The 20,949-nt window shown below is 42.9% G+C and overlaps 1 long non-coding RNA gene across 1 annotated transcript in view; it reads left to right on the top strand.

The window, feature by feature from the left end:
• The first annotated feature begins 401 nt into the window (after positions 1-401).
• Positions 402-20,949, top strand: part of LOC128834796 (uncharacterized) — a 131,793-nt gene continuing 111,245 nt past the window's right edge. The window contains exon 1 of the long non-coding RNA XR_008444489.1: positions 402-551. This is a non-coding gene — a long non-coding RNA (uncharacterized LOC128834796). The remainder of the gene's footprint in view (positions 552-20,949) is intronic.

Below are 20,949 nucleotides of genomic sequence, written 5' to 3'. Positions count from 1 at the left end.
TTGTGTTGGGAGAGAGTGAGTATGTTGGCATGCTGTCTCTTTAAGTTCAGATAGCAGCCAGAAGCAACCAATCCTGAGGCAGAAGCTGGTGCACAGACAACTGGTGTCCCGCTATCTCCTCACCCCAGCTCAATAGAGATCAGTATGTGGGGGGAGGTGAACACCCCCGACACCAGGCTCTGCCTCCCTCCCTGACTCTGCACAGCCCAGCATGAGTCTCTTCTCCCTCTCCCACATCATCAGCCTGCCCTGCCTCTCTGCTGCTCTGGTCGCAGGCAGTGCCAGGGAGAGCAGGATTCCACATAAATGTTTTGATTCTGTGTTTCCCTTTGAGTTCTTCCACAGCTTCCTTTCCCCACAGACCAAGGAGATCCACCCAAAACCCTGTAGTCCAGGCAAGAGTGCATTTGCTGCTGGGAACCGCTACGCTCAGCTGGGCAGTAGCTATGTGAGCTCTCCTCCACCCTGAGCAATTTCAACACTTCCTGGAGCTTTGAAATGGAGGGGCGAAAGCCTGTGTAGCTGGATGCAGGGCTGCAGAGTTCAAAACGGTGAGCAGCGCGGTCATGGTGGGCATTGTGGGATACCTCCTAGAGGCCATTTACGGCAACTTAATGAACGCAGCGTCTATACTGACACGTTGTTGCTCTAACTTTACTGCAAAAAACTCTGTGCCTACGGTGACCAGGTGTCTGGTTTTTGACCAGAACACCTGGTTGAAAAGGGACCCTGGTTGCTCTGGTCAACGGTGCTGCGGTGCTAAGGCAGGCTAGTCCCTACCAGTCCTGGCTGGCATTGCACTGCGCTGTGGAAGTGGCCAGCAGGTCCAGGTCCTAGGCAGGAGGGGAGGGAGGACACGGGGCTTCACGTGCTGCCCCCTCCCCAAGCACCAGCTCCTCACTCCCATTGGCTGGTGTCTGGTCAATGGGAGCAGGGAGGGCAGTGCCTGTGGGTGAGAGCAGCACGTAGAGCCTCCTACCCCCCCCAACCCCCCGGCCTAGGACCCGGACCTGCTGGCTGTTTGCTGCTTCCCGGGCATGCACAGAACGGTGCCAGCATAGGCATGGGAAGTAGGGGTGCAGTGCGTGCTACCCACAAACATGCCCTGCTCCCAGGGGAGGGGGCGCACGTGTCCCAGCTGCTGGCTCCAGGGCCCCGCGCTGGCCACACCCCCACTTCCAGGCCCCCACTCCCGGGGCTCTGCTCCTGGGGGCCTGGCTGCTGGCCCCTGCCAAGGGCTCCACTCCTGGCCCCATGCCCGCCCCCAGCTGTGGCCTTGGCCCCCTGTCCAGGTCCCCCTCTCCCGGAGACACAGTCCTGCTCCCAGTCTCGGGGGATAAGGGGGCTTGCTTTCAGCACTTTCACTACTATAAATGTTCCAGCACTGCTGGGTGCCAGGACAGGCATGCAGCCTGTCTTAGCCCCCCCCTGCTGCGCCGCTGACCGAGAGGTGACTGAGGTAAGCCTGCGCCCCAACCCCATGCCCCTGCCCCAGCCCTGAGCCCCCCAAACCTGGAGCCCCCTCCTATACCCCAAACCCCTCATCACTGGCCCCAGCCCAGAGTCCTCCCACACCCTGAACCCCTCATCCATGGCCCCACCCCAGAGTCAGCACCCCCAGCCCAGAGCCCTCACCCCCTCCTGCACCCCAACCCCCTGCCTCAACCCGCTTCCCCTCCCATACTCCGAATTCCTCAGCCCCACTCCCCAGGCTGAAGCCCCCTCCTGCACCCAAACCCCTCATTCCCCAGCCCTACCCTAGAGCCCTCAGCCCCAGCCAGAGCCCTCACCCCCTCCTGTACCCCAACTCCCTGCCCCAGCCCAGTGAATGTGAGTGTGGGTGTAGGAGAGCAAGCCACTGAGGGAGCCCTGGCTGGGATGATTTAGTTGGTGTTGGACCTGCTTTGAGCAGGGGATTGGACTAGATGACCTCCTGTGGTCTCTTCCAACCCTAATTTTCTATGATTCTAGGGGGAATGTAGTGAGCGGGGGGCGGAGCCTCAGGGAAGGGGAGGGGCTAGGGTCTTTGGTTTTGTGTGACTAGAAAGTTGGCAAAGCAGGAGAGTTTTGTTGGCAGGAGGAGCACTGTAGTGTGTACACCTCCCCTGTTTTGTCGAGAAAAGCTGCCTTCTGTCAGCAAAACTGTGTAGTATAGACTAGGTCTGACATATTAGTGGCATGAGGAGAGCTCCCACTTCCTAGAATTCAATAGAAAATCCCACCCTACCAAAAGGCCATAGCCACTTTTACAGAACATTGCTGGAAGTGAAGGAAGGTATCGGGCCAGGAAGTAAGCCCTGACTTGCCAAGTAAACAGCTGTGCAACTTGTAACCTTAACTGACTAAAGCCCCAAAATAATGGCAAATAAAATGATGCACATTTCTAAAGAGCACATGGGAGCAACTGTGGACACTCAGGGAGATTTTCAAAGGCACAGAGGGAAGTCTGGCACCTAACTCCTATTGAAAGTGAAAGGGAGTTGTTATCTAGCACATATTTGTGCCTTTGATATGCTCCCCGTATGACTTACTCTTCCAAGCATCCCTGCATGACCAAGTAAGGGCTGTGACAATCTAGCCCTAAATGATTATTTCAAGGGAACATCTGTATCAAAAATAAAACTGACAAGTCTTTTACATTCCCAGTTGCTCACAGTGGTTTTGCGGTAAATTAGCTGGAATAATTTGGGCTTTAGAACAAAAAAATAAATAAATGAGTAACACACAATATCAGTGAAATCAGAGTGTAATAAACTTTTATTAAGGGATGACATTGCCCTCTAGCAGTTCATACAATAAGTCCCAAAATCTGTACAGACAAGACAAAAACATAAACTTATTCTTTATGGACATAATGAAGGGTCCTATCAACAAGACAAAAGCAAATAGATGTACATTTGGAAAAGAAATTGCACATTTCTGTTGTTCAGAAAGCCCATGACATTCCTTGTCCATAAGGATACCATGGTGTGCAAGATGCAAGGAATGGGTTTCCGATCAGAACTGTGTCTTATTAGTCTGTTTCATATTCTACCAGATTAAGTTTTTCATTGCTCTGAATGGCCCTAGTGTTCTGTGAATGAACTTGCTATGACACAGTTCAAGTACTTTGAGCTAATCCTGAATATTTGGGACTTGGCTGTATACCCAAGTTCAATAGAGTCCATGCTTACACTGTGTTCTGAGTGGACTACTTCTGAAAGATTAAGGCCTCCCAGTTATTTAAGCAATATATATTTAAAACTAACCCCTTTCCAAATTTTAATACTACAAATCATTGCTGGTCTATGTTATTAAAACAACTATTCTTTATTTTGTTTTCTTTTTCAGTTGCTTTTAATTATAAAAGGATACTAAAGAAGTGCATCATATTTGGGTCAAAAGATGATCAGCCCATATTTGATGTTTACTTAATAAATATCCATGGAAAATGAATATGGGGGCTGAGGGGTGAATTGCAGTTCATCTGCTGAGCATATGAGCCTCATATTAATTGGCATTGCTGTCTTTTGTCCCAGATAGTTCTGTTTCAGGATATGAAAATGAATGTGTCCTTTGGAATAGTACCCCATAATTATACTGTTTCATCCCAGTGTGATGGGTTGCCCCCCTTCAAGATGCCACTTGATGTGCTGAGATACCACTGAGTCTGCCTGTTCTGCCAGCCTGCAACCCCTTTAACCTGTCCTGCTCAGCCAGGCTCTTAAGCCTCCTCTAGCACACACACAGGCAGAGCCACACCCTGCTGCAGAAAGACACAGACACTGAGATCAGCTCTGGGAAGACTCAGTTAAAGGGACTTGCCCCAGCACTCAGGTGTCCACCTCCCTTGGAGTGCAGACCCAAAGATATATTGTCTTGAGCTGTAGAGAAATCTAAACAATGCAAGCTCATAAATTCGCCCCCTCCCTCAATGTGGAGGAAGATATATACAGCTTCTTGTGCGCCCCCATCCCCATTGAGTTAGAAATTACAAACCTGGTTTAATAATAAACAAAACAAATGTTATTATCTATAAAAGGCAGATTTTAAATGGTTAAAGGGGTAGCAAACAGAACAAAGCACATTACTCTGCAAATAAAACAAAACACAAACTAAGCTTGATTCACTAAAGAAACAGGTTACGAAATGTAATTTCTCACCCTAAATGTTGAATTAGGCAGGATGTAGAGTTTCTGTAGCTCAGAGTTCTAGTTATTTCTTCTTACAGACTGGACCCCAGTCTCAGTCTGGACTCACCCCTGCCTTTCCCTTCAGGTTCTTTCAGCAGTCCTTCTTCTTGGGTAGGCCATGGAGGAGAGTCTGGAATGCCTTCCCTCCCAGCCTTAAATAGAATTTACATAAGGCGGGATTGTATTCCAAACTTGACCTCCCTAGAAGTCCAAGATAGTGTTTAGTACCAGGTAGCAGGACCACCTGACCTAGTAGTGTCACAGCTAGTCCCAGGATGACTCTCAGGAAGGAGAGAGATTAGTATCTTCACAGTCTCATTGTTTCTTCCTAATGGACTATCAGGGCTGTGATGGCCGGTTGTCTGGTTGGTGTCTCCCAAATACACACACAGCTGTAATTGTTACCTAGTCAGTATTCTTAACTTTAGATACAGAAATGATACATGCATACACATTAGATAATCACATTCAGTAAATCATAACCTTTCCAATGATATCTTGCATGAGCCATCTTGTATAAAATATATCTCGGTTATGTCATATCCATATCATAAGCATATTTTCCTAAAGAATATGGAGTGTAATGTCACACACAGCAGACAATTATTTGAAGGCAGTTCCAAGGCATAGGAAAATAATTCCAATTATCACAGAACCATAAGGGTCAATCACTGAATCCTTAGGCAAAGCTAAGCTGAAGACTAAGATCTGGAGCCCAGGTCTCTGCACTCCTAATTCTGACTTCCATCCATTGGACCACACTGTCTCCTGTATGACCTGGGCCATTGAAATCTAAGATGGAAAGGACCTACTGAGTCATCTCATCCATTTTCCTGAGAAGGTCTGATTATGCTTTTGTCCTTTTCAGTACATTATTTAATACTGTAATGCTCTGTCCAGTCTGGACTCAAGTGGGGGGGAGGGAGAGGGGAGCGGGGAGGGGAGTACACTGCTTTCGTGAGGAGACAATCCCAGTTTAGCAGACCTCATTATTAGGCTTTGAGCCCAATATGTAGCCTACATTTTTTCTTTGCTATCTTTCATCCCCTTATTCCTAGTTGCGCCTCTTTGTGTGACCGTAAGCATAATGTTTCATAAATATTTCATAGTATTTAAACCCTGCAGATATCTGAAAATGTTTATACCTCACCCACAGCCACACTTGCAAGTTTAGTAGGACCCAGATGTTTTATACTCCTGCTCCACCTTCTTATTTGTATCCACTCACAAACCTCAAGCTGGATTTTCCCCTACACCTTTGACTACATAGATCAAAGCAGAACTTTTCTTGTTTCAGCATACAATGCTATAAAAATTCAGTTTACACTGCTTGCCTCTCTCTGCAGCTCTGTATGTCTTTGGGAAGACTCAGTTTCCTCATCTGAAAAAATGGGAACAATCACTTATTTATTTTCCTCATAGGGTGTTGTGATAACTGGAGTCTGTACAACATTTTGAAGATATAAAATGTTAATTTTTGCATGGAATATATAATATCTAACTTAAGTGGATGTTAAATTTGCACAATTACGGTATGTTCTCAAATGCAAGAGTGAAGGATTCAGGAACACATCCCAGATCCACATTACTTTATGATACAATCCTCAATTTCATGCTGGTGTTCTGTTTCTCAAATCGTATGACATAGCAGAGTTTAAACTGCATGTGCAACCTTAACTTTTGGTATTTCTTGGCTTTAAATGGTTAACTGCTATTCTCTTTATGCTGCTTTTTGTATGGAATCTTCTTTCTTTTGAGAAAAAAAAAGCAAATCATAGGAGCTTCATTTTCAATGATCTCACAGCATCACAGGCTTGCAAAAGAAAAAAGGCAATGGATGCAAATTTTCTAATTGGGAACTATGCGGATTCATTAGAGCTACTATTACTCAGCACTTTGGGAAATCATATTCAGAAGCCCATCTTCAGACATGAACTTTTGAACACCTTAACCTCTGAAAGTTATGAGAAACCGAATGAAGGAGGCTACACTGAAAGTTGTTATGAAGCCAAGACCAGCTCCCATTATAATTTTGATGATGATTAGTGAACTATGGCAGCCAAGTAACTTCATAATCTTTGTATGAACATCATTAATGTAATCTGTTTATTATTATTGTATTTATTAGTATTAAATAGTGATAAAATACTAATTAAGATCATCAGAAGTAGTGACTAGAATCCTATGTGGAAGAGCTCACTTTGGAAGCCACTGAATCTGAACGCCTACTCTAGGAATTGTGGAGATCAGCGATGATGGATTTAGGGCCAAAGCCTCCTTTCTTGCCTCAGAATCAAAAAATGGGAAGACAGATCCACAGCTCTTAACTTGCTGTTGCTTGGGTACCTGGCCCCTCTTGAAGATGGATCTCCTTCACAGCTAGCTAGACCTAAGAGGATGAGTGGCTAAAGGAGGGCAGAAGTTAGGATCCACAAACAGAAATTTGTAAAAAGCAACAGAGGGTCCTGTGGCACCTTTGAGACTAACAGAAGTATTGGGAGCATAAGCTTTCATGGGTAAGAACCTCACTTCTTGCATCTGAAGAAGTGAGGTTCTTACCCACGAAAGCTTATGCTCCCAATACTTCTGTTAGTCTCAAAGGTGCCAGAGGACCCTCTGTTGCTTTTTACAGATTCAGACTAACACGGCTACCCCTCTGATACTTGAAACAGAAATTTGTGTATCTCTGCCTTCTTGAGTCTCCCAGTTCTCATGCTGGTCTATGGTGTTATCGCATTTTCCATTTAGCACCTCCCCCCCCAATATGCAAAATCCCCCTCCACAATGGTGAAGACAGGTTGAAAGTGGACGTATTTCTACTTCAAGAAGCAGTAAATAAGAATGCTTCACATATCAAAATTCCTGATGGAGTTTAAGCGGAATGTTTCCGTTTGTCCTACTATCTCTATTGTGTCAAAATGGTCTCTGGTGTCTGCAGAGAAAACTCTTCAAGTAGTGTTTACTTTATGAATATTTGACTTTTGACACCGTCTCTGTACTGTTTGGGTACTGCAAACACGACAGTGTGCTGCACAAAGCAGAGTAAGTGTGCTCAAAGCAGGGTATTGAAAGAGCTACAGAGCGAGACACAGAATATAGATAGCACAATGACATATACTAGTCTTCCTTTGTGGCTGAAGATGTTTGGCTAGGTTAAATGAAGTCTCAGGGACATCAGAGACACCAGTTACTTATTTTTGCTTCCTGGCATGTGACATGAACAATTACATGCTGCTTACTGCCAGTTTATTTTTCCTCCACCAGCCCTTACCTATTGTGCAGCTTTGGCTGAAAATTCAGTCTCCTGTTTAGAAATTCCAATCGAGTGGTTTCCCCAAGAGGCAATGTTTGGGGAGCACAGTAAAGCTGATAGCAAATCGGTGATGTGCTCAGAGCTTCAATTTACATTTGGGTAACTAAAACAAAGAAATGCAGAGGAACCTATAGTAAAATGTCCATTAACTGGTAGTTTCTTGTCTGCATCACTTCTATGTTTTTTCCAGTCAGGTCTTTCACTAGTGGGAACAAATGCTCTGGTACCCTCTTAATATGTATTACTGTTTCGTGGTGCATCATGTGAGCTTGTGAATTGGAGTATCAGAAATAGGATGAAATTTAATAGTGAAAAGTGTAAGGTGATGCATTTAGGGATGACTAACAACAATTTTAGTTACAAGCTGGGGACGCATCGGTTAGAAGTAACGGAGGAGGAGAAGGACCTAGGGGTCCTTGTAGACCGCAGGATGACTATGAGTCGACAATGTGACATGGCGGTGAAAAAAGCCAATGCGGTCTTGGGATGCATTAGGCGAGGTATATCTAGTAGGGATAAGGAGGTGCTGCTTCCGTTGTATAAGGCGCTGGTGAGACCTCATTTGGAGTACTGTGTGCAGTTCTGGTCTCCCATGTTTAAAAAAGATGAACTCAAACTGGAACGGGTACAGAGAAGGGCCACTAGGATGATCAGAGGAATGGAAAACCTGTCGTATGAAAGGAGACTAGAGGAGCTTGGGTTGTTTAGTCTGACAAAACGAAGGCTGAGGGGGGATATGATTGCTCTCTTTAAATATATCAGAGGGATAAATACAAGGGAGGGAGAGGAATTATTCCAGCTTAGTACTAATGTGGACACGAGAACGAATGGATATAAACTGGCCGTGGGGAAGTTTAGGCTTGAAATTAGACGAAGGTTTCTGACCGTCAGAGGGGTGAAATATTGGAACTGCCTTCCGAGGGAAATGGTGGGGGCGAAGGACCTGTTTGGTTTTAAGATTAAGTTAGATAAGTTTATGGAGGGAATGGTTTAATGGAAAAACATGATTTTAGTCAAGGAATACCGAGCCATGGCAGGTAAATAATATAATGGCTAACAAGGGTCAGGCTGGAGACTCTTGCCTACATGCTCGGGGTTTTACTGATCGCCATATTTGGGGTCGGGAAGGAATTTTCCTCCAGGGTAGATGGGCAGAGGCCCTGGAGATTTTTCGCCTTCCTCCACAGCATGGGGCAGGGATCACTAGCAGGAGGGTTCTCTGCCAATTGAAGTTACTAGGCCACAGGATTTGGGGACTTCAACAACAGAGTCAAGGGAAGGGGTAGGGGCGGCTTTGTGGCCTGCAGCATGCAGGGGGTCAGACCAGATGATCATAATGGTCCCTTCTGACCTTAAAGTCTATGAGTCTATGAGGTCCTATAAAATTATCTTATTGAGAAGCATTTACAAGCCTGTTATGAGGGGATCCAAGAGGGATATTGGTTTAAGAAGTTGTCACAAAATAGCAGACAATAACTAATATATTAAAAGCAACTTTAAAGGCTGGAACCCTTAAGTGCCTGATCCAAAGCTACTAAAGTCAATGGAAAGGCTCCCTTTGATGTCAATGAGATTTGGAGCAAGCCTACAAGAGCAGTGAATGAATAATTGGCGATATGAAAAATAAATGTGTTGGATCCAAATGTAGCAACAAAAGAGTTTAGAGAAGTGCACAATGGGATCTTAAAGACTGCTGTTTATATTGCTGAATATTAAGTGCCAGAGTGTCGCCTGGCTTGAGCAAGGACATTGGGGGGGGGGGGGGGGAGGGGAGGTGAATCTCTCCTTACTCCCTTGTGGATGACTACATTCTACCGGCACAAGTGGGTGGGATTGTGTGGAGCATAGTCAGAGCTTTGGCTCTGCTCCCCATATGCTTGCATGCAGAGTTTCCTTAGCTGGTATGCCAGGGTAAATATGTGGCATCTGGTATAGGCACACATTCCCTCAGAAACGAGAGAAAGTAGGAAGCAGATCTGCCTTCTGATCTGTTCCAAGAGCAGCATCACAATGTACCCTCCACCTTCTTTCGGGGGCTTGTGACAAAGCTACTCCTGAAACCTAAAATAGGCATGGCCATCAACTTTTTAAAGCCAAGATCTGAATACAAAAGAAACCAAACCCCAAAATCCCATCAGCCAGAACTTCAGTGTGAATAAAAGATAGCTGCTCTGAAAACTCTGAAAAACTTCCCCAAACTCCAAGCGGAAGGATAGCCTGATGAAAGTGTCAAAGATGTAATGGAAGATCATTACAGATGAATGTGGTGCTCAAATAGAGAATTATATAGGTGCTAATACAGCATAAAGGACAAAGAACAGCAGACCCATCCCTGTGTTTTTCTATTTCAGATTGTTGAACAAATAATGTGCGGGGAAAAAAGATCTGAAAAAACAAACAATACCATTCTGTGAGATGCAAGTGTCAGCAATGCAAATAAAACCTTAACACAAAGATTTAAGTGTCATTCAACAGCAATGGAAGTGGCAAAGTGAGGGCATGAATGTTTTAAAAAGGCAAATGTGGTAGTTTTAGGTGTTGTTGTACCGGTAGGTGTTAATGTATCGATAGCCAGATTGCTATGAGAACCCAGGATTACAGTTTGTTTCCTCTAACAGAGTCAGGACCCCAAATGGAATCAAGCTGTGAAGCAAAGCACCTGAGTAGGCAAAGTGACACAATCTCAGTCAGTGAACCAAAATGTTCAAATTAAGCAAATGGGAAGCTCCGGTGGTGTCCCACTTGGTGAGCGAATCCAAGATGTACAGAAGTGGAAATTCAGGGTCAGTGGCTGCCCAATAAGAAATAAAGAATAAGTCTAAAAGTAAGACAGCTAATGACTGTTACATTCAGTATCTTCCACAAACACTTTCTGTAAGAAATTGGCAGTTGATCAATCCATGATTGCTGCAGTCCATTCCTCAGAATTCCCACCGCTAGCTTTAGGTTCCAGTAGGTCACAGTCTGTAATCACATTGGCTTCCCCTCCCTCTGTGCACTGCCATCACTGACTTTCTATTTGTCCATTTCTCACATGATCAGCTCTGCACCTTTTTCCAAGCAGCCTCTCATGTGTGAAATGGCCTCCATGAACTCACTTTAAGGCCACTATTGTCTCCTCTTTTTAAATGTCTTCTCAAGACCAGACCCTCTTCTGCTGTGATGCCTATGAGATGTCAGCTTTTACTGATGTCTAGGTTGAGGAACACAAGTAGAGATAGTGAATAGTAAATTATACAGTAATACTGGGATTTTTAGAAGAGTTTATGGGAGTTAGGCACTCAAATCCCATTCAATTTCAACATGATTTGGGCACCTAAGTCCCTTAGCCTCCTGCGAGAACCCCAGCCTAAAATAATAATCAAAAATATCCATGGGACAAAGCAGTGGAAATTCAATAATCTACTTCTTAAAGACCCAGATGTTATTAGAAAAACAAGGATGCAGATAGCCACATATGCCAGAATAATGTTTCTCCTGAAATCATCCTTGATCATGTCTGGGAAACCCTAACTTGAACTAAGGAGGAGACTGATGGTTTAGGGTTTAAAATGGAAAGATTCTGGCCTCAAACATGGGTACCTAGGTATTAAGTTATAGCCACTGGAAAAATACACACAGTTTGAATACTGCAGCCTTGGTGGCGTCTGCTAAAGATGTGGGAGAGACTTACATTTTTCTGTTTTGTTTTTTAAACAGTGGAATAATATAAAGTTCATAACAAGTTGCTAAAGAAATAATGCAGGCTGTTTGATGTCTTTGTTTGGAAAGACACGATGCTCTATAAAAAATTGTGGCTGGAATAAGGAAAAGGGAACTTCGGATGGATTTCCTAATATAGAACTATATTCTACCTTTTACTACTTCTTAGTAAATTGACTGGACATTTGATGCCCATGAAATAAACCTTATTTGGTTTTAGCTGAAGAGATTTCAATTTGAGATTGGGCAGAAGAACTCAAGCTAATGACTAGTTCATCATCCTCCTGATTACCAAACACACACACACACACACACACACAAACACACAAATTGCCTGCTGCTGATTGGCCGTGATATAATTACCATTAAAAATTAGATTAAATATGTGGTCCAGAATATTCCAAGGCATCCTCATCTGCTGTGAAATTTGCACAGCTATAAGAGGAAGCCTGTGATAAAAGAACGTGGAAGGAAAAACATCTCTGTGGGGGGCAATCTATCTTGAGAGGTTTTAATGGCCTTCAGATAAATATGAGATAATATAATCTCCAGATATTATTACTTGCAAATAATAGCTTATTTGGGGCAACTGCATGGCTCTCGGAGTGGGGGACAGGAAACTGAAGAAAGGCCAAAATTAATCAAAAAGGGGATAAAGAGTCTCATTTCTCCATTATAAAATAATTTTAGAAAAGTCAGGATGCTTGCAAAAAGAAAAGAAAAAGAAAAAAAGGGCCCAGACATACAGATAGAATTAGGGAAAAGATTGAGCTATAAAATGGAAGTCACTGATGTCTGCCCTCAATGCATTTAAATAAATACCATATAGCTATTCTATTTTAGCCAAGCATTCATTAGACTCTTCAAAGATTGATTGGAAATACCAGAATGAATCAGCAACTTGAACACATGCCCAAAGCCCATACATCCAAGTACAGACTTTTTTTTAAAACTTATGTTCAGATAATACTGGAGTTCACAGGGATACCCATTGTTCCATCCCCAGAATGGAGAATTGTACCATGGAAAAATAAGTGCAGGAGGAGTTTGAAAAGAGTGATAAGATGTAGCTGGATCTTATCTTCATGGCAGTTCAACTATATATGTTAGTTAGAAACACCCACGTCCCCTCCCCATCTTACCCTTCTGGAACGTTAGATGAAGAATTGTGCCTTAATAAAGAACAGCATGAAGAGATAAGCAAGACGGATGTTGATATCTGGCAAATGATATAGAATATAAAAATAATATTTTCTTTCATTATCTCTACCCAGACACTGTCTGCAACTAAGTCAATGTCTAAGGTACGTCTTTTCTGAGTTTAATAAAGTTCAGATATATTGGGCCAAATTCAGAGAGGATGTGTAGTTGGATCTCCTCACAGTAAATAGTCCCCCTTTCCTCAGTTAGGCTCTCCTAGACATACTTAAAACTCGTTCTACCAATGTGTAATGCTTTCTCATTAATGTGACTTAGACACCCAGGGTTAGATCTAAATGCAACTGAAGTAAAGAGAAAGACTCTGATTTCAACTCTTTGGGTGAGGTCCTTAAGGATCTCAAAATATGAACACAATTTCCCTACTTTAACATACACCTTTTTATACTTCCTTTTTGCCCCTCAGGTTGCAATTTATATCCAAGAGAGTTTAATTTACATCCTTTACATATCCTTCTGGATTTAGCCCAGAATGTGTATCATGTTAGCTGTCTAAGCTTGATCATATCATCACTCTGTTAACTGGTAAAGAAAGATGCGGCATATCTGTAATGGGATTGTTTGAGTCCATAAAATATGCAGAAAAGAAGAACAAACAAAACTTGTGCGGAAAACAAAGAATCTAAACTGAAATTGACTAAACTAAAAAGCATTGTAGTGATCAGTGTAGACAGCACCTCCATCAACATATGGTGCTGCATCTTTATCTTAATGCTAAATTGTCTTGTTTTGATATCATGTTGCTGTATCAAACTGAGGGGCAGCAGGCTGAGGAAGTTTGAGGCCTACCTGTGTGTGCTGGAATTGGTGCTTGCACTGTTCCATAAATACCTGGGATTTTATAAGTGAGCATTACAACTAGTTGCAGCCGCTTCAAGATGACAAGAGCACTTTCATCTGAAAAAAATGTACTGGTCCTGGGTAACACCAACAGACCCCCGTCGTCGGTGAGCAGGATTGAAAGGGGGACTCTGGAGCTTAGTACATGAGCCTCTACCGCATGAGCTAAAAGCCAACTGACTGTTAGCTAAGCTGTAGAACAGACTCATTTAACTCTCTCTAAGTGGTCTCGGTGCCACTAGATGGGATAGAACGCCACACCCTGGAGGTATGTGGGTTACACATGCAGATGATTCTGGAATCTATGAGTACTTGACAGACTTTGAGCCGTTGTTCTCTGTGAGAGAGTGTACTGATGAGAAAGCAGTGTGGTCCCTAGCAGTGTTTTTGGATTGTGTGTGCAAAGCCTTTTACCAGCAGCTTGCCAGTACAGATCATGGATCTTACAGATGGCTGCACAAACATTTATATGTTCACTATGAGGGGCCCTTTTGAAATACCAGAAGGAATGGCAATCCAGGAGGTGGCAGGAAGAGAAATCCCTGTATAGTTACTTGTGTGCATTGGTAGGGTTTTTTCCTGCACCTTCCAGTCCAAGAGATAGTTCAAGTAAAGCAGAACCTGTGCCAAATCTGGAACTAGCAATGCTGAGAGAGGGTCTATGCCCAGTGGCAAGCCAAGAGAGAATCCTGTGTGAAAAAGTTTAACAGAGGAACTTCATAATCTGCTGGTGAAGGAAGTTAACATACTGGATACATTTATAGACCAGATTGTATACAGAGTTCAAGATGTGGAAGAAGAAACTGGGGTGTTTCCTTAAGGAAACTGTTAATTCCCAGCCCCAGGGTGATTCATTTATACCAGATGCAGCACTTCAATAAATGTCTGCTAATGAAGTGGCTAAAAAAGTTGAAGTCAGCCCCAGTGCAAGTTATTCACAGACTTCCTGTGGGTCAGATAAGAGACACTGTTTCCTGAGCGGGTCCCAGGTCAGATAACCTTTGCAGGCAACGCAAAGGCAAAGACCACTGGGGATAGAATTGCCCAAGCAGAGGAAAGAGATCAGGGAAAGCAGAAGTAGATTCATTATCAGTATCCATTAGAATGACCCATGTGAAGAGCTGCCCAGATAACCCGTTACTGTGTCTGGAGAAACTGACATCTGGAAAACCACACTACTGTTGGATGCAGGATCTCAGATAAGTCTGAGCCAAGGAGAACAACCAGTGCTAAAATGAAAAAAAAATGTACTGCAGGAATTAAATTGCTGACTATCAATCATCAGCCACAGCAAACAACAGGAGAAATTCAGTTTTCATGGACTTTAATTCTGGTAACCAATATTTCCAGTGCTGTTGTATTTGGCGAGGATTTCACTGGAGGGCATCAGAAGAACTTCTGGGGTATTAATAGAATGAACACGGTCCTGGACAATATTCAGATACCCCTACTGGATGTGGGTAGAAGGAACTGTGGACACTGGGATGTGACAATTAGGGCCTAGATGCCTCTACCATGCTTATAGCGTGACAGAGGAATTGCTCCATGTGGTGGCTGGGAATTAAGTTGTGGTCAGCCAGGTCATCATGCAATAATACCCCTAAGGGTAAAGGACAGCTGTAGTGGTCCTGTGGGAGTGTTTGAAGCTACCAGTATTCACTCAGGATTGTTGTTTAGCAGACTCTGCTTCAAGCTGGAGCTAAGGGGAGTTCTGGGTTAGCATAATTAATGTGACAGATCAGGAAGTGCAGCTAGTGAAAACATCAGACCACAGGGACAGTGTCTAGTTTAGCTGGTGTCTCAAAGCCTCATGGGGCAGATATCAAGAACTGTGAAGCAGCCCAGCCAGTAAAAAGTCTGGGGGTTGACTTGACAAAAGCATCTAGACAGCAATGAAAGGAAGTGATTAGAACAGCTGCTCTTATGATATGCTAGTGTGTTGTCCAGGAATAATAAAGCGCTTGGGAGATATGATCAGATACCACATCAAACTGTACTTAAGCCAGGGAGTGTTCCTGTGAGGCAGCCCCACGATGTATTCCACTGGTGTATCAGGTCATAGTGAAATAGAAGCTAAATCCCATGCTGGAGGATGACCTGATCATCACTTGCAGCATCCCCAATTGTAATTGCAAAAAAGCCCAATGGAGACTTGAGGATATGCCTTGACTACAGGAGACTTAATGCACAGACAGTTCAAGATAGTTCCTCATTTTCCCACATAACAGACATCTGTATAAAATGCCAGGAGCAATATATTTTAGTCATTTTGCTTTTGCATCTGGATATCATCAGTTTGAAGTGGCACCTGAGGGCTGAGAAAAAAATGCCTTTGTGATACCCTCTGGGCTGTTTCAATTCCTCAGAATGCCTTTCAGATTTATAAATGCACTAGGGACATTTCAGAGGGCAGTAAAGTAATCTACTCCAAGTTATGAGAACTGAAGATATCCTCATATACTAAGATAGCTTCATTTGTTTCCATAAAATATGGGAGGAACATCTGATAGAATGGAAGAGATTCTAAGGATTCTTAAGGAGTCAGGATTTAAATGTGGAGGAAACAAATATCAGTTGCAAGGAGTTACATTACCTTCCTAGGACACAATCTTCATGGGACACAGTCAGTGAGGATGGGTTGGAGAGCCAACCCCAGAAATTTATTATTAAGGACTGGAAGGAGCCTATGAACATGGAGGAGGTTTACAGATCTCCTGTAGAATCTGTGTAAGAAGTTTCAAAGTGGGCAATCCCATTATACCTGCTAACAGAGTGACTTTGTTTGGACAGGAGAATATCAAACCAAAAAAATCACAGCATTTCAGTGACTGAAGGAAGATCTTCTAAACCATGCTGTGCTTAAATTCCTGGTTCCAACCCATCCATCAGTGGTAACCTGTGATGCCTCAAAGGTTGCTTTGTCAGATTTGCATTTGAACACATTGATGAGTTTTGTCAATTCAGACTGGTGGCTATTGGAGGTTGCCCATTACACGAGAGGGAAACCAAGTATTCATTACAGAACTGGAGTGTCTGGCTATTGTGGAGGCTCTCAAGGCCTATCGTCCCTGATTACTAGCTATAGAATTTACAGTGTATCACAGTGCCCTGTAGTAGCTTCTTATGAAACAACCCAGAAGGATGCCTGTGGAGATGGCTTCACAAATTATCTGAATATACAGTCACAGTTCACCATAAACCTGGAAAGCAAAATGTGGTTGCAAATGCTTTCAGCTGGGAAAGAGCAGTGAGAACAGACTCAGCCTGGGCTTTTGAGGCTATCTGGCAAGAACAGTCTAATGACCTGACTTACTTTTGGTGCAAGAGTCTACAGAAGGAGCCTCAGAATGGGGAGATTCAACAGTTAATGGTCCTTCTGGCCTTAAACTCTTATGAATCTATGAAATGAAGATTATCCATCAATCTGGCTACCAACTTGCTGGTGTATGAAAGTAACTAGCAAGCTTACAGAGAACAGGACTATAATGTCTTCATTATAATGAAGCAGCTGGCCACCTGGGGCATGGAACGACCCTGAGTCAGGTGTCCAACACATCTTTTTGGCTGAGCGTGGCTGCAGATGTTAAGAACTGGTACTTTCCTTTCTTGCTAGGTAAGACAGCAAAGTATCAGCAAGGAGAGGCAGAACTCCTTTAGGGGAAATGCTCCAATGTAGTAAGCCCTTGGAGTTCATATAGATTGACTTGAAAGGCCTACTTCCAGAAACCCCAGCTGGAAACCGATATTTGCTGGTAGCATATGGTGCCTTCTCAAAGGATGTGGAGGCTCAGCCAGCCAAATTGATGAAACGTTCAGTGTTGCAGTTTGTCCCACCTACCTGCTTCTGCAATGATCATGGGACGGAATCTGAATCATGGTTATTACACAAAGTTTGCCAACAACTCCAGATAACCAAGGTGACAAACAGTGTTGTCCAACCTGCGGATAATGGGGGAGTGGAGAGTAAACCACACCATTGGTTCTATGCTTGGAACCTAAAGGCTTGTCTACATGAACACATAGTTTGTGGCAAGCCCCATTTCAAAGAGAACTAGATCAAAACACATTAGCTAACTGTTAATGCACTTCAGCCGGGTCTACACAGACAACTGGTCCACAAAGACAATAATTCCACAGCAGGCTAGTGTTGGGTAGACTCACACCCCAGCTTGCAACGAACTAATTGGTCATGTAGACAAAGCCCTTAGACCAATAAAACTGATCCAAGCTTGAAGACATCTTTTGCTGCCAGCTGACACTCAACTACTCATTACTCTCCCTATTAGATTATTTTTGGACTCGGCAAATCTTTACCTCCATATAACTTGATGTTCAGGCAGGAAGCACTGGCAAGACCTCCTGAACTACACAAGTTGGAGAAATGGCAAATGAAGGAACAGATGAATGGGAAGTGAGCATACCAGGCACAAGATGCCAGGAAAAAGGAGAACTATGTGCTTTTTCAGGAAGGAAAAGGTGTGGCTATGCAGCTAAAAAAAGGAGCCCAGAAAAAAATCCCAAATGTATGCCTTTTTTGGAGGGGACCTTACACAGCACTTAAAGTAAAACTAATCCTTGCTGATACAAAAAGGAAGAGCTTGTGCGTCTGTATTGCATCAATAACTGGTACCAGGGCCGGCTCCAGCATTTCTGCTGCCCCAAGCAAAAAAAAAAAAAAAAAAAAAGCCGCAATCGCGATCGGTGGTGGCAATTGGAAAAAAAAAAAGCAGCCGCGATCGGCGGCGGCAGTTCAGCGGCAGGTCCTTCGCTCCTAGAGGGAGTGAGGGACCTACCGCCCCCGAATTGCCGCAGGTGCCGCCCCTCTCCCTTGGCCGCCTCAAGCACCTGCTTGCTAAGCTGGTGCCTGGAGCCGTCCCTGACTGGTACACAGATTCATTGAAAGAAAGGGGAAGACAAACACTGAGGGGACACAACCCTCTTCTCAGAGGGGTGTACAGGAGGATTTGAAAGTACCCCAGCAGGTTGTAATGAGAGAGCAGTTTTGGAGGAGAAATTGCCGATATGTCCTCAGTACCTCGTTACACTGCAATCCTTATCCATCTGTCCACAACAGATAGGCCTAACCTAGAGGATATGAATCCTGCACTTGCTGATGATCTATATCCAATTGGAGTGATGCTTCTCCATGACTGAATATAGGACTGAAGCAAGCAGACCAACACAATCTGTGTGAATGGCAGACTACCTAGATTCCTAGGAGTTACAATGACAAAACTTTTGTTACTGTTTTTGAAGTCTTATTAAGCTAAGGGGGAGAAAGTTGTAATCATCAGTGCAGACAGGACCTCCATCACTAAGTGGTGCTGTATCTTTATCTTAGTGCTAATGTATTGTTCTGTTTGGATATTATGTTGTATCTGATTGGGGGGATTGGTAGGAAGTTTGAATCCTGGCTGTGTGCACTGGAGTTGTTACTTCCAGTGTCCCAATAAATCCTTTGATTTCTATAAGGAAGTGTTATAGTATACTATAATCAAGAGCTGTGCCCAATAGTCATCTTGATGTCTGAAGCATTCTAAGTGATCCCATTTTGTTAGTTTGTAGTGCTAATAATATTTCCTATTTGTACTATCTAGTTTATCATTTAATCATACTCATACTGCACTAGTGACCATGGGGCTCCCAACCAAGTTCAGGGCCACATTTTGCTAGATGCTGTATACTTTTATACATACAAGATCCCTGACAGTTTACAATCCATGAAAACAAATGACATATAAAGGGTAGGGAAAGAAAGATACAATCAAATATACACAATTTATATATGTATACATTTGCTGTTTTCTTGACAATATAAATAGCTGAGATAGTTGACATTTACTTTATCTGTCTCAGTTTAGCCATCATTATCTGGCTGATTTCTTACAGATATTGCTGCAGAGTAACAGAAATACAACAACCCCCCCTGAGTGGTTCTGTTATTTTTCCAGTGGTTGAGATTCTCAATAGTTTTATCTCAGGATCTGAGATTCTAATAAGGGCAATATTTATTATTGGCATACCATTTTTAAGGGGCACAGCACCCCAAGAATCCGTTTTGGTGCAGCATAGGTATAATGTCAATCAGATTAATGAGGTCTATACTCTGCAAGACTATTTTCCTGTTTAGACTCCTCACTTACAGCCTGGCAGCTGAGTTTTTTCATCAGTCTTTGAGATTCTAAGAAGTGTCACATTTATTCTTGTAGTTATGTAATTTTAGAAGGGGAACAGCATCACCACCATCTAGGAAAGTTCAGCTTTCTCCTCTGTTCTGTTGTAGTATCAGAAGCATTATTTACACACTGAAGAGGGTAAAAGCAGTAGCAGAGGTAATTCTACATTCACAAAGGAAAAGGCATTTCTAAAGGAAACACCTTTATTAAGTAGCCATACAGTCTATGGACTCTTCCATGTCCAGATATCTTCCTCAGCACCGGCCCTCTCCTACGCAGGCAGTTTTCCCCCCTGCAGAGCTCAGAGAACTGCTACCCCCAAAATTTAGTTCCAATTTGCCAGATGTACACATTCCTCCTACATAAAGAGGCAAATTCTGACCTAAACCATGTTTTTAATGGGAAAAACCCACCTTTGAAGTGCCTATAGAAAGATACAGTAAATCATCATAAACTTTTGTGTTTTGCTTTACAGTTCACTCTTAATTCAAAGAACCTTATGTCTAATTTGGGTTTATTTCTGATACCCAGTGAGTTAATGATGGTTTCTCGACTAGCACATTGAAAATTTGATGGTGCCTTCCCCCCCCCGCTATGATCAATCTCCAGTAATGTGTATTGGCTTTGCTTTAAAATCTCTTCACTGACAAACTGGTAATAATGTTTAATATTAAGCCTAACATACAGTCTTCATTTCAGTTTACTTATATTAAAATGCAGGCAATGCTTTGTGTGATTTTCTAAAACTACAAAAAATAAGTGCTGCAGCTCAGTAACTGCAAACAACAAAACAATTGGCACAAGTGTGAGGGAGTAAACACTTCAGTAAAGAAACAATTTCAAACTTCGAAGTGCTTATTATAAATAATGCTGAGAAAAAAACATTTGAAACATGATGTAAAATCTTTTGAATGTATAATTTTTAATTCCAACAGGTTAAACTTTGGAAGCATGCAGGACATGTTAAGTGAAATTAAATGGCACAAAGCACTGAAGGGGAAAGGCTGTCAAGAACAATTGCTTAAAAATAGAAGGACGGACTATTTCAGATAAGATCTTAAAGTGAGAACCAACATAAAGTGGTACATTTTTTTGTTTTTGCCCTGCAGCATCAAACTTGTCATTATCCTTTTATGATAAATTCTAAGCAAACTGTCAAGTACATAAAAGTGGCAAATGTAATTTTATTTGCTAGAAGGAGCCTGCCTTGGTAAACAAATACATTCATTCGATGCATCATTAGTCCCAAAGAAGAGTGATGGATTCTAGCCAAAACAGACGAAAATTCTACTAGGAAAGGGAGCTGATCGTGGCCAAAGAAACTAGGTTGTCTGAACACTAAGAACTCATTATTTGGGATAGAGTCCATTCTTAAATCCTGGTGGGAGTGGCAAAAGAGACAGGCATACACCAATATATACTATTATTATAGTAGCAACTAGGAGCCCCGACCAAGATTGGATCCCCATTGAGCTGGCACTGTATTCATACACAGTAAGAGCCACTCCTTGTCCTGAAGAGTTTACAA

The sequence above is a fragment of the Malaclemys terrapin genome, chromosome 3, assembly GCF_027887155.1.
Source record: "Malaclemys terrapin pileata isolate rMalTer1 chromosome 3, rMalTer1.hap1, whole genome shotgun sequence".
NCBI lineage: Eukaryota > Metazoa > Chordata > Testudines > Emydidae > Malaclemys > Malaclemys terrapin.
This window is presented reverse-complemented; position numbering and strand designations above follow the sequence as displayed.